We start from the raw sequence: 14,875 nt of genomic DNA on the forward strand, positions 1-14,875 counted from the left end.
ATAAATAAACACTGATTTTCTTGGGTTGCAGAACAATATTTACAATTTGTTGCTGTGAAAAATATGGAAGGCGCTGGCAAAATAACGATGGAAGCTTGAGCTCAAGAATTTATGAAGTGGACTTCGTTTGCATGACTTCGATGTGTGCATTTACCCCATCCAAACTGCAGCTAAATTGCTCGATCAAATCCATGCTCAAATTGCTATTTTTGTCATCGATAATTACAAAATGCCCACAGGAGGAGATAACAATTTGATTTTGCAGTTATTAATCCAAGAATGGAGGCGGTAGTTTAGCCATATTTCAGCAACTAACTCCCGATTTCTCTACATGCACAAATTTGATACATAATTTTGCGCCCACAAAATCCTCCAAATCATAAATTAAAAATCCAACTCTTTGTCCAGAAAATCAGGAAATGATAACACAAATTCCAATTTTGCAGGAACAAATCACCACACGATAAGTCAAATCAGATTTTTCTATTACTAAAACAAATATCAAGGAGGCAGTTTTGTAGTAATATCCGGAGATCCTGATACTGGGAATTCATGAGGTTTTGGCTTTGTCAGTTATGATTCTTTTGAAATATCTGATGCTGTTATTGAGGTAATGAATGGTCAATATCTTTGCAATCGTCAAATTATGGAGAACATCATGGAACTCCTGCAGAACGAATGCTTGCTTTATCGTGAATAGGCTTTATTGTTAACACAGATTGCAAGGAATTAGTCACATGCTATACGGAGGGATTCAATGTTTTTTCATTCAATATTCAGACTGAAGCTACGTCGATCTTCAGCTTGATGATGAACCTATTTTCCCTCAAAGGCTTGGTACACCATTTCCCCAAACTTCAGGCGATGCAGAAAGGCTTTTGCATCATTATATGGTGCTGGAGAAGGCCGATGAGGTCAATGCTCGGATTTATGCAGAAACATTCATCTGGCCTCCAAGCATTGAAATAAAATGACTATTTTGGATGTCGATATCTGGTAAAGGTTTATGGTGGGTTTTGCATTTTTTGCAGTAAGTATGTCGAAGCCCAAATCTCCTCTCGATGCATCCAGACTGAGCAGCATGATTGGGGATCCGCCCTCCATGTCTCGACACTGATGCTCTGATATCCAATGCTTGCGATAAAGTCATCGAAGATGAGTGCAAGTCGAAGATAGATAAGGAGACGGCAAAGCTCGAACAGAAGATCGTTCGCATGATGTTAAGTGGCAAAGGGGACGAATTGAAGCCCAATTCCTGCAATTCTGTCAAGGTTGGGGAGCATCACATCTGTGTTGCCACTAGGAAGAAGGCAGAATCTAGCTACTGTGTATGGCAATGGCACGGCCATATCATGTTTTATGACGAAGAAAAGGGTTTTCGCCTTGAGTACATATACGACAACTATTTCCAGTGCCTTGAGGCAGAAGAAAATGTCGAGGCTGAAAAGAATGCCTAGATTTTGGTTTTGTGGGAGCTGATGAGGAAGTCTTGAAACGTAAACCTGTTTGCAGGCTAGGTGTCTTCGTGGAAGAATGACTACAATGGAGAAATGTCAATGGATAATCAGGAACATACATTCATACCTCAAATGCTATGAAGGGATGAATCTTTTGATCATTAAATGAGGTATATATTTTTACATAAAAAAATAAGACCTTTCTTTGTTAGTTTGGTGTTAAAAATAAAAATTGTTCCAATTTTCCTGCAAACCAATAAAAACATTTTGAAAAAGTATTTCACAATCAATGAGTACATTGCATGGGGACATGAAATATTTCTAGTTGGGGGGAAATAAAAGTATGTTGGAATTTATCATTTACTTTTATGGGCAAGAGTTAGGATGCATATACTAACAAAGGAAATGATATTGGTGTTATGTGTAGATCAACGAGAAGCTTATACAAAAAGCTCAGCATTACAATGCAACACCCTTTTCACCTACAATTAGTGTAACTTCGAAAAATAATTAAAAAAAAAATGGACATTTCATAAATTCTTGAAAATGAGCTAATTTGTTTTTGAGTCACTTCATGCAGGAATGATTGATGGAGATGGCACACAAAGGTGACAATTTTTATGCAGGAATGGTGCTAAGAATTGAAGACAATCTAATGAAAAAGTGATTTTTTGAAATCACAATGAAACATACATCATTGGACACTTGAAGGAACTAATTCTTCACTACACATATCATGACATTTTCCACTACACAAAGATCCTTTTGTGTCATGAATACTCACCTTTTTCCTTCCAAGCGCCTAAATCATCCCTATGTTGCAGCCATCTTCCATTACCTTATCTTTCACGACTTCATGCACGCCTATTTTTCTGAATCACATACATTCCTTTATCATTTTCAGTTTATTTTTGCCTTCTAGTTTTCCTTTCGAATAAAACTCATTCCCTTTCCATGATTACATTGCCTTGTTTCCCTTACCATGTTGATCCACACTACTTGTCCGTGAGTTCTTTCCATTTATAGTCCTACCAAATATTTTTGTACAAACTCGCATTGACTGATGTGGGATTCCTTAAGGCCCACCTTTCAACAAGTCTTGCCCCATTGACATCAACATCTTATCTGGGAAATAGACTAGAGTTCCTTTCGAGTACCTATAGGCTTGCATGCCTTAATGGAAAGTTCTCTCACTGATGATCATGGGAATACATCAATGTCCCTTGATCTTCAGATCTTGCAAATGGCTTGACATCAACCCCTTTATTTTCATTTCACAAGATGTACTCGGGTACCTTGGCACTCATTGACATCAATGGTGAGTTGCCTCGCATTGGTTAACGACATGCATCAATGGCCGGTAATCCAATGATTTCTTTTCATGCTTGACATCAACACATTCTTTCGCATGATTAGAATTGTACCAAGAAGTTTAGTAGCAGGTGAAGACTATACACTTTTTCATGACCCCCTCAGCAGTTACAGTAGCATGAATTCTAATCTATGAGAGTACCACAGTTCCACTTTCAGCATTTATCTTTTCCATGATTCAGCATCATCCATTTAGATTCCTTCATTTCTCAGGTTCCAGTTACAACAACATCAGTCACATTTTCCTGATCCAGCAGCAGTAGTAGCTACATTCCTATTGCATAGTTCATCATTCTTGGGTAAGTAGAGGTATGTTGTTTTCTAATCTTTAATCATGCAATTCCTTATATGCTAACTTGAATATTTTGGAAAATTCCCTCACCATGCTACATTTCCTTTCATGAGCCATGTCAAGTTGCATGAGGATATGCAATGAATTCAGTTCCACGGGGGGGGGGGAAGAACTATATTCACTACATATTCACTACCATGATTCCATTTCTTCACCACTATCATTCCATTTTTTTCATTTACCATTCACCAACATTTATTTTCCAATGACACTTTGTTGCACTTTGCTTCATACACAATATTGGCATGCTTCATTAATATTACAAAAGGGCTTTCTTATGCACATTATGATTTCCCGCGAGCATTTACATTATTATTGAAGAAAAGAAAACAGAAAATGAAATGAATGTTGTTAACACAAGAACCAACATTCTTTGTATTCATGGTTGTCACACAAGAACCAACCATAAGAAAATGTAAGTTGTTACTCATGTCTTTCACATATCCTGGAAACATTCATTCTTAAAATTCATCATCATGTAAAGCCAAAATTCAAGATGCCAAATGTTCTTAAAGAGACCCATGCATGGTTGCATGAGGACATGCAACAAGTTCAGTTGGGGAGGATGTTGGGACTCAGAAATGTCATATTTTCATCCACCTTTTTCTTCACTATTCCTTACATTTCATCATCCCATTAACCTTTTATCATATCATTTTCATAAATACATTTGGGTTTCACCTTATTATTTTCCATTTTATTCATTTTTGTATTACAAGTGAATTTATGATTAAATATTATAAAATATACATATTTTTATATATCTCTCAAGAATATGTGAGTTTTGTGATGTGTAGGAAATATGTGAAGAATTAATTCCAAGAGACTTCTCAAATATCTCCTCCACCATGTTAAGGAGATAATTATGCAAGCCTATTCCTAAGGAGAAAATCATGGAGGATTTGGTTAGCATGTCTTATCCAAGATATGTGAGAGATTGTGGAGGATTCAAAGGGATCATATTTTGTAATAATGGGAAAGTAGTTGAAAATGCTTGAAATATTTGTGGAGGATTCAAAGGGATCATATCTTGTAATAATGGGAAATCAGTTGAAAGTGCTTGAGAGAATATTGGATATGTAATTATGAGATGGTTATCTTCCTCATGTAAATAAGAGAGTGCTCTCTCTTCATTTGGATAATAATGAATAATGGAGAATGGATATCAGCTTTAAGAGATAGTTTTGTAATTAGGAGAAGGGGATTCTTAGCTTTGATCCATATTCTTTTATTGTTACACTTTCATGATTTGTTATTTGGTTCTTGTAATATAATTTAAGATATCTTTATTGTTGTGAGCGCACATATGTTGTTTGTCATTCAAATTCTTCACATGTTGTCTTGCTTTTCCCTTATGCAATTTCCTAATTTCCTAATTAGTGTTTCAATGCCTTCCTAGATTAATTTGATTTCAGTGATTTAGATTAAATTAGTTCCACTTCGGTCTTGCATATATAGTGCATGTGCCTTGTAAGTCTACGAACCTCGGATTGACAAATTAAATAGTTGGGCAAGTACTACAACAGAATTAAACTATAATATTTTCACCCAATAGTATGTTTCAGAAATATTTCATGGCCATAAAACATATTTATGTTTTCTTTTCAATAACAAAGAATATGTGGGAAACAAGAAGAAGGGAATGTGGTTAAAATGCATTTGTTGTGAATTTTTATGAGTGCTTGCTCTTTGAGAATGACCATAAACTTTTCCTGTCATATTTTGAAAGTTTTTGTTAGTATATATTTTCCAAACACCATCATGCTTAGTACATCAGATATCATGTCCATAAATGAGGTTCATTCTATGTTCTTATTGCATTTTTCATTTCCTACTGACACATAAATGTCTTGGTAGGATATTCATTCAATGGAAATAGTGAATGGAACCAACTACATTCCAACTACACAGACATGTGATTTGTTGTCTTTTCATTGAAATAACCCACTATGTAAATCCCAATCTCTCGATAGTTTTTCATCCACATTAACAAGGGAAAGATGGATGGTGCTATCAAGCAAGAGGTGGTTCAAACCCTCTTGTCATTATTTAAGAACAATGCATTTTTGTCAAAGGCAGGAGGAAAATGAATTCAATGTGCTAGCAAAATCATTATAGTTCCATCAGAATTAGAGGAAAACCTAGAATATGTTTGGTTTGATTTTATGGAGAAATCAAACAGGTATGAGGCTTCTATATTTGTGTATTCTAAATTATTAAACTACACATGTTTTAGTGATGAGTTCAAAACTCCTATAGATATTTTATATATTTGTTGTGATAAAAACTAACATCTTGTGATTTGTATCTATAAGTGAGTACCTTTGCCTAGTAAATGGATGAATGTGGTTGTAGTCTATAGTTTTTTCATATTGAGTAAGGATTGAATTTTATATTCATGAATCTTCGCCTGTTTTACTCATCTTCATAATGCAACAAAATGAATTAAAATGGAAATTTTTTCTTTTTTCTTTTTTTTGTTGTTGCACGGACTTTTTAGAGTGGTATGAAGGGCACATTTGTAGTGGTCGTTGGCCATCGTATAGGCTAGTTAGATTCGCGTTTAAATATTAGTTTTGATTCTTCCTATATTATGGCTCAATGTAATTTGATTTGTTTCCTCTATAACAATGCATAACATTTTTGTTCAAATAGCTAATTCAATGTGAGTTGTTTCCTCTTGAACTATGCATAACATTGTTGTCCAGATATCTAAATTCAATCATACCTATTTTGGAAATTATGTTTGTAGATATCAGAATAATTCAATCAGGAACTCAACATATTAGGAAAAATCCCGTTTAGGTTATTTAATGTTATGTTTTAATTCACAAGTTCATGGTAAAAATATCCATCCACTATGACACATATTGCATTTGATGGATGGTTTATAAGCCTTATAGTATAGTTCTTACAATATCACATATAGTACTACATGATGCGGTGAAACAATAGGTTCCAAATTCAAGATGTCTAACTTTGGGTTGTGCAACCATGTTTGGATAGAACTATATGCTATTCTTAACCAAATGGAACCTGAAATTTAAAGTCACTTCTTATACATAGATTGTGGCTTTTATGCTAGGAAAATATATTCTCAGCTTTTAAATAAGCTTTCATCTCCCCTTTAAAGAAATCAAAATTTATTTTTGGCTAAAAATAAGCTTTGTTTTGACTAAAGAGTGCTTTGAATTATCTTATTTTTGTTTCAGAGTGTACCGATTTCAAAGTGCACCTATTTCTGTGATAAGGCCTCCATGTGGTTATAGGCCTCCAACAAGCCTATTAGGGTGAATTTATGTCCCAAAAGTTCTAGTTTAGAGGGTTTGGTTTTGTATTCCGAGTCACCATTTCAAGCTGGCCTCTTTACCACTGCCCAAAACTCAGTGCTTTCCAAAATAAAATAATAGCATTAGGACAAAGCCTTTCATAGAAAACTTGATCAAAGACTTGACCTAGCCAAGACTAACCATGACAATCCTTTCGTCAAACACATTATGAACATGTAATCTATAGGTCATGAATGCATATCTAAACATAGGGGTCTAATATTTATCTAATAATCATCAATAAGGTCTAATTCTTATTAGACAAAAATGATACTGAGAGGGGAGGGGGAATCAATATTATGGAAATATAAAAATAATTTCTACAAATAAAAACTTCTTCAAAAATTAACTTCAAAAATATATAACATAATCAAGGACATGAAGAACACAAATAACCATCACAAATAGACTTAACTTTTATGTGGAAAACCCCCTCTCTAGGGAAAAACCACTGAACAGTTTGCTGCTTCTTCTTATTATCTATTGCTTCAAAATGTTCTCATTACATTACCTCGGCTAGAACCTACTAGCAATGGAGCACCCACCCCTTGACTGAATGAGAAATGTTGGACACAACCAACTTGGAGCACCCACTCCTACAATAGACAAATAACATGCACTCAGCTTGAAGCCACCACTCCAAGCACAAACAATTTTGCTCTAAAATGATATGATTCATAAATGAGAATATTGCTACATAAACAAAACATGCAACAAATAGACAGGCTCAACTATCCACAATCCACACTCCAATTGAGAGAACGATTCCCCCCACACACACTCTCCAAACGCATTTTCAATCACTACACACTACTCTAAAATTCTCTTGAAGATTATTCTCTGAAGCACACTGTAATTCTGAAATTATGAACTCACTACAAAACTCATTGGTTGTGCACTTGCAACTCAAGCAAACTCCCTCACACACCCTTCTTTGGAACCAACTAATGAGCTTCTTTTCTTCTCATATTTGTAGAATCTGAAGTAAGTCAATTTATTTTTCAGATGATGGTGCTCACACAAAACCTTTTCACACTCGTAAAAATTGATTGATATTCACATCTTGATCGTATCAAACCACTACTTCCACTATCTCTTTGATGATTTCAATTGTAACAACCTTCTGGATGCCCCATAACTTATTTCAACCTTTTTTTGGAAAATTTTGACACTAGACTTTGGCGAAAACAAATTAATTTCTAGAGGAGCACGAGAAACCTAGAGATAAAATCATAATCTGTCGGTCGCACACACAAGCCCATACAAAACTAACTAGAAGAGTTGTTCACTTACATGGGCCTATCTGCCATATGACTAGACTTTTCTAGTCACTCTGATGGGCCTCCTTCCATGTGACTGGGGCAGAGCATGGCTTAAATTAAGGATCCAACCCTCAAACTTGCCATAAAAATTTATGGGAGTGAAATGACCTGTAAACCATCATTCCAAACTCCTCTTGACATCAGGAACTTAACTGCATCACTTCAACAAGACATCACACACATCATCAACTAGACCTCTAGTACAAGTGTAGCTCAACTTCAAATGAGGCCTTGTTACCTCACGACACCTCTCCTACAAGCCTACTGAGACTTATTATAGAAAGTTACATAACATGAAAACCCTCAATAAGTAAACAAAAAACTCAAGATTCCACATGTAGACTCATGAGTACATCACACAAATAGGTGACATCAATGGAAACACAAATAGGCCAACAAACTTCCCATTTCTAATGATGTCAACTTGTAGCTTCTATAACACCCTCCTCCCACATCTACCCAAACAACGGGCCAGTTGGGGTAAACATGTAATGAGAGACCACTATGATATGATTCAACCTCCTAAGTCATATTAAGGAAGTGGAACCGATGGAAAAACAACATACAAACATTTAACATTAGCCTCAAGACCACTAGGAACCATGCCAACACTTCAGGTAGCTTTCCCCTGAGTCGCACTAAGCTTTAAAACAAATGATGTTATGGTTGCTCTCATGCTATAGGAATTACAATGTCTAGAAACCTCTAGTTCCTCTTACACAATTGCCTGCCAATATCCAGAGACCATTTTTGTCAGTGCTATGCCAGTGTCCCTGCGATTTGAGACACTTTTTCAAGCTTCGAGCGCAGGTCACTGCCCAGAACTGAACCATCTCTCCAGAACAATAAAATGACATGAAAATGATAGCACTAAATAAAATACTCATTTAAGACCTTTATTGGACCCCTATTAGCCATGGCAAGCATTTCATCAAACATGTCTTAAATATACAAATTACAGGCGTAAATAACATATCTTAACATATTGGTCTCATACATAGCTAAGAATCGCTAAGTACCATTGTGTTGATGATGATGGACCCGCCAACATGTCAGGGGATATCCTCAATAAGAAGTCCCAACTAGACCTCAGATCGTTTGGAGTAGGAGTTGTAGAAGTGGGTATTGAAGTTATGCCTTGACTATGATAATGCATAGAGGTAAGCAATATATCCTTGTCAGAAGCAAGTGTGTGACCTTGCAGTGAGTCAAGATAGATGCATGGGTAGGTTATAACACACAGAAGGGGAAAATAACTGTATCCCTCAGAGGCATGTAATAGTATGCAGCTTGAAAGGAACACACGAGCTGAATGACATCACAAACTGGAAAGCATAATAGTCGACAATCAAAAGTGATGGTTTAAACCAACAAAATGATTCAATAAGATTCATACCATCACATATGGAATAGTCCATACATCAATGCTAAGCAAAACTACATACATTTATAAAGTAACCAGAATAGTCAAACTACAACAACAACATATGCATGAAACATGTTGGCTCTGATATTATATAAAGTGAAAGTTCCATCCATACATACAACCATGATGGCCACTAGCCCCTATAGTGGAACATTATAGTTAACACTGCCTGCTCCTCCAAAGAGATGTGCTCACTTTGCACTGTGGAGAAGCCAAGGCACGTCACAATACTCCCCAAGCCCTATCTAAGCAATGCCTAGCAAAATATTGGCTCCCAATATCTTGTTTTATGAGTTATGACGTTCTATTTATAACAAAGGGTGGGGTGACCCTTGGCATTCCCCTTTCTGACTCTTGGAATACCCTCATGACTCTTTACATTACATATGATTCTTTGTATTCCATTAGTGACACTTCGAATTTCACTTTACATCGTGTTTACAAAAATGATAAATTTTCCACATATACCGATGTGGGACAAAATTGGATTCAGTCAGCCACACAAGACAACACTTAGATTTGGATGGTTGTGGAAATACCATCTCATCAACCTTCTCTCCGTGATCCTCGATGATGAACTAATGCCATGCTTGATAATGCACAATTGTGTCTCTGTACTCTTTGATGATGTCCTTCTGGAAATGAATTCTTGCCTCCATTGCTTCCGGGTATACTGATTTGGAACCTCGGTCCAAATTATCTTGTAACATGTATAGCTTAGTCTTGAGCAAGGTTAGACTGGTGAAGTACATCTGCATGTTATCTGCCCTAACTTGCGAATTTGCATTAGTGGTCGTGAGATTCAACTGATCAAAGTACACATTGAGCTCCAGCCTAACTTGGTTCTTCTCTTTGGCCTTGGTGAGCATACCAATTGACAGGGTGTCATACTTCCTCACCATGAAATCCAAACTCTTGTACAACCATGGATACAAAGCCTCCACACTGGTGATGAGCGGCAAGAGTTCTCGCAGTTTTGGATTTGACTCCAGATGCGTGCTTTGTGCAACTCTACGTGTAGCTTCAACATCTTGTGCAAGTGAAACGAAGCTCCCTTGTACCTTATTTTCCATGTCTGTACATGATAAACTGTTGCATGTATGTTTGTGAGTGTTTGCACTATCTTGCTGTAGTGCTGCTGATGACCATGTAGGTGGACAACTATCTTCTTCGCGGTGACAAACTTTTCATACAATCTTCGCGTGACTGTCTCAAGAGTCGATGCTTCAACAAGTATGGCCATCTTCATCTCTGCTCTGGCAAATCTTATTGATTATTCCTTTATCTACCTGGTTTCTTGCGATTCCTTATCCATGCGCTCATTTTCTACTATCAATAACTTAACACTCAAGCTGGTGGCTTTGGCATAAGCCTTTGTAGCATTGTCTAAGGTGGTTGGGTGTCTCTGTACATATGAAAAATTCACTCGTTCTTCCAAGTGCGCAGGTGATGCATGCTCATCTAGGGTGCGTGCTCTATGTGCTTGTACAACTTTGTGTTATGACTCATCAAAGGCTATGTTGTACAACTTTGTTCCTGGATGGTCCTCAAGGAGAATGGTATCCCCTTGTTCACTTAGGGCTTGGTCTGCTATTGGAGATGGTGAAGCCTGTGGAGTGACCTTGATTTCTTTTGGCATGAGGTTAGTATCTTGATCCTATTTCAGCTTCTCCATCTCCATGTCCATCTATTCTACTATTTGTTCATCCCATAGAGAAAGTTCTTGTTTTTGCAGATGCTCACCCAGTTCCTGATCTACTGCTAGTTCAGAGTCTTCAACCTACATCGGTGAAATTTATATTGTTTGTTTGCCTTAAACTTCCTCCTGTTCCTATTCCTGTTCCTATTCATGCTCATGTTGCACTTCCTTCTCTCTTCTACATAGCTCTTATTCTTCCTTGAGCTTCTGCTGGACTTCCTACAACATCCTCTCTGCACCTTCTAGTCCTTGCTTCTCTCTCTTTCTTTGCACTATCCTCCTATCACATTGTCACCTCTTTGCATATATCTCCAAAGTGTTGGAAATAATATTGAGAGGGTGGGTGAATCAGTATTAGCAATTTAACAATATTTCATTCCATAAACAGATTTATATATGCTACTTCTGTTAATGAAACTTGCGTGTATACGCGACTGTGTTTAGAGCAACCAGTGTATACCTTGCAAACTTATAATTTAGTTATTTGATCCTTAATCTATGTATCAGAACCATATAACTAGAAATCAGGTGTAGTAAATAGAACAGGCAATCACACAAATGAACACAAGATATAAGGTGGAAACCCAATGTTGGTGAAAACCACCTGCTGCAATCGTCTCTATCTTTCTTTAATAAGAAACTTCTTTTTACAAATTTTGTATTAGTGCAGCCTTATACCAGTACGCAGGCTTCTACCTGTAGAATACTACAACCTTCTCTCGTTCTCCAACTTTTCCTGGAAGGGAGCCACAACCCCCTTAGCTCTTGTACTACTTGATGTGTTTATTAGTACGAAGGTGCTAACCTACAGAAGGCTACAACCTTCTATTTTCTTCCAGGGACCACGTTTCATAAATTTTTAGACTGGATCCATCAATAACATCAATCAAACATCAAATATATCTGCATCAACCAATCTTCTTTGTACCAACCAAAACTAAATCAAAAAATCACTTTTTTGAACATTGTAACCAAAATACAGTAACAGTAACCAGACCCCAATCTAGAACCCAGAACACTGCAACAGCAAACAGAAGTAGCTAAAACATATTTTATGAGACGTACACTACTTCAATATGTCGAACCTACATTCATACGCTATTTTGAAATGTTGAACCAACGTGTATACATGCCTTTGCTATACTGAACATGCATACAGATCTGTAAAAGATGACTTAACCTTTACAACTATTCAAACATCAGTTATACTCAGATCATCAGATTTACATATTATGACATGTGCCAATTATAAAAGATCAAAACCACACAAAGATACTTCTCTTCAAGCCTAAAGATCTTGACCCATCAATAGAACTTATCCTTCTTCAAGCGCTCAGGTTCCTCCTTGATTCAGATCTAGCTATGCACCATAACCCAATGACCAGTATTCTAGATCTTGCTCTTCATTAGATATTCAATACTTGAGTGCCCTTGCCTAATGATCTCCTCCTCCTTTTATAGTCTTAGGCCTTACTCAATACCATGGTCCAAAACCACTTAGAATCAATACCTTGGACCAAATACCTAGGGTCAACACTTCGGACAAGATACCTTGGACCAATACCATGGGTCAAAATACCAAGGACCAAATACCACGGACCAAAACTAAGTTTTCCAACATGTACACACTTTTCCTTGCGTGAAAGTGCGTGTATACACATACGCGCCTTTTGGTCTACGAACCCACGTGTATACGTGTTTTGGTTAAGGGGAAACTACGTATACCTCTTTTTCCTTCATCATGTGATCCTGAACTGTGATTTGTCAACTAAGTGACTTGCCATCAAGGAAAACACCTGTGTCATAGTGCCAAACCTGTGTCATAATGCCAACAATCTCCCCCTTTGGACTTGATGGCAACCCCAAGTCATTCTCCCCCTTTGTCATCAAGGGCAAAGGGTTATGCTCCCCCTGAGTACATGCTGAATTCTCCGATATGCTGAAGTGTGCTGTAAGCAAGGTCTGTAAAAAGATGTTCTACAAGAAGAACATGATTCTATACATCATAAATGACTTTCCTATCACCAAAGACTCATATATACATCCATCTCCCAACCAAGTGGCGATATACCAAAAGTTTATACATGATAAAACAAAAACATTACAACATCCATCCCAGGCATAGTGGGGAAACAAAATAGGTCGTTACATGACCTTGATAATAAAATATATACATGACAAGATAGTTATCATCAACTATCATCAGCGACATTTGTCAAACACCATCAGCAACCATGATCTCCCTCTACACCTATTCCACCTGAATAAAAAACAATTGTGAAATTATACCAAGATCTTTTACGATAATGCCAACAATTCATTATTAGAAGTATATGCTCCCCTTGAACCTGTGTCAGATGGTCTCTGTCAGACCCATATCAGACTCTTTTCATCCTAAGTCTGGCCCACTATTTTTCTTCAAACCAACATATACATGACTGTATCCACAACAACCAACGTATGTACATGGATATGCTTCATGAAACTCATGTACAACCAATTTTCTCTGAACCAAATAGGTTTCGACAGAAATATGATGCATCAACTACTCCCAGCTTCTGTATGAGATATTCAAATGTCTCTCTGGGCAGCGGTTTGGTGAATATATCAGCAACCTGTTCTTTGGAGGGAACATACTCCAATTTTACCTTTTTTCAAGGAATTGTTCATGGAAAAAATGATATTTGATAGGTATGTTCTTGGTATTGGAATGCATGACTGGATTCTTTGAAATACTGATTGCACTTGTATTATCACATAGAATGGAGATGGGTAGAGTACATGTGATCTGAATGTCTTGCAATGTTTGCATCATCCAAAGGAGTTGTGTGTAGCAAGATGCATCAACCACATATTTTGCTTTAGTTGTAGATAATGCAATTGAACTTTGTTTCTTATGGAACCAAGATACTAATCTGGAACCCATATAGAATGCACCACCACTAGTGCTTTTTCTGTCATCCACACTTCCTGCCCAATCTGCATCTATATATGCATGAAGTGTAAGATTTGCATCCCTATGATACCATAAACCAAAGTTTTGTGATCCTTGAAGATATTTGAAAATCCTTTTGACTACCTGAAGGTGTGCTTCCTTTGGATTTGCTTGGAATCTTCCAACTATTCCCACTGCATGCATGATGTCTAGTTGGGTACTTGTTGGATAGAGAAGACTACCAATCATGGATCTGTAGGTTGGTTGATGTACTGCTGCTGATTCATCATTTGCGCATCCTATTACCATAGGGGTACATACTGGTTTAGAATCTTCCATGCCATATTTCTTCAAGATCTGCTTGAGGTACTTGGTTAACTATAGTTATATTAATCCTAACCTGGTGGATAAGTGTGGTTTTAGAAAAGAAGTGCATGCAAAATTTTGGTTGGTATAGTTGGCTACTAGTACAAAGAAGCGAGTTCACCATTGGGTAAGAGCTTGTGCAGTTGAGTTGAATGGTATGCGTACAACAACGCATTTGAATGTATTGTCATTGGGATCATATAGTATGCCTTTGGGTAATAATTGGATATAACTTCATAGAACCAAAGTGGATTTCTTTGACAAGGCCATTAAGTGTGTGGATGATAATGGGGAAAAGAGGACCTTGCAGGGAAAGAAGAAGCCTACATCGGTAAGGATGGTTAGTGCTATGTAGGCTAAGTGTAGCTATAGAAAAGGTTGTGTGATTTTTGTAGTACACATTTCCAGTGACAAGGGTAAGGAGGTTGAGGATGATGATGTGTTAAACAGGTACCTAGTATTGCAGCAGTTTTGGGATGTATTTCCTAAGGAAATTTCAGTGTTTCCAGCCCATAGAGAGGTAGAATTTTCTATTGGCTTAGTGCTAGGGGTAGCTCCAACATCGAAAGCACCTTACAATATGAGCACACTTGAGTTGGTAGAGTTGAAGTTGCATCA

At 37.0% G+C, this 14,875-nt stretch overlaps 1 pseudogene; it reads left to right on the forward strand.

Moving 5' to 3' along the window:
- The first annotated feature begins 1,036 nt into the window (after positions 1–1,036).
- On the forward strand, positions 1,037–1,493 carry LOC149258575 (uncharacterized; annotated as a pseudogene).
- The last annotated feature ends 13,382 nt before the right edge of the window (positions 1,494–14,875 follow it).

This window comes from Pinus tabuliformis, chromosome 6 (genome assembly GCF_031772625.1).
Source record: "Pinus tabuliformis cultivar Carrire ecotype Pingquan chromosome 6, CPIR1, whole genome shotgun sequence".
Classification (NCBI taxonomy): Eukaryota; Viridiplantae; Streptophyta; class Pinopsida; order Pinales; family Pinaceae; genus Pinus; species Pinus tabuliformis.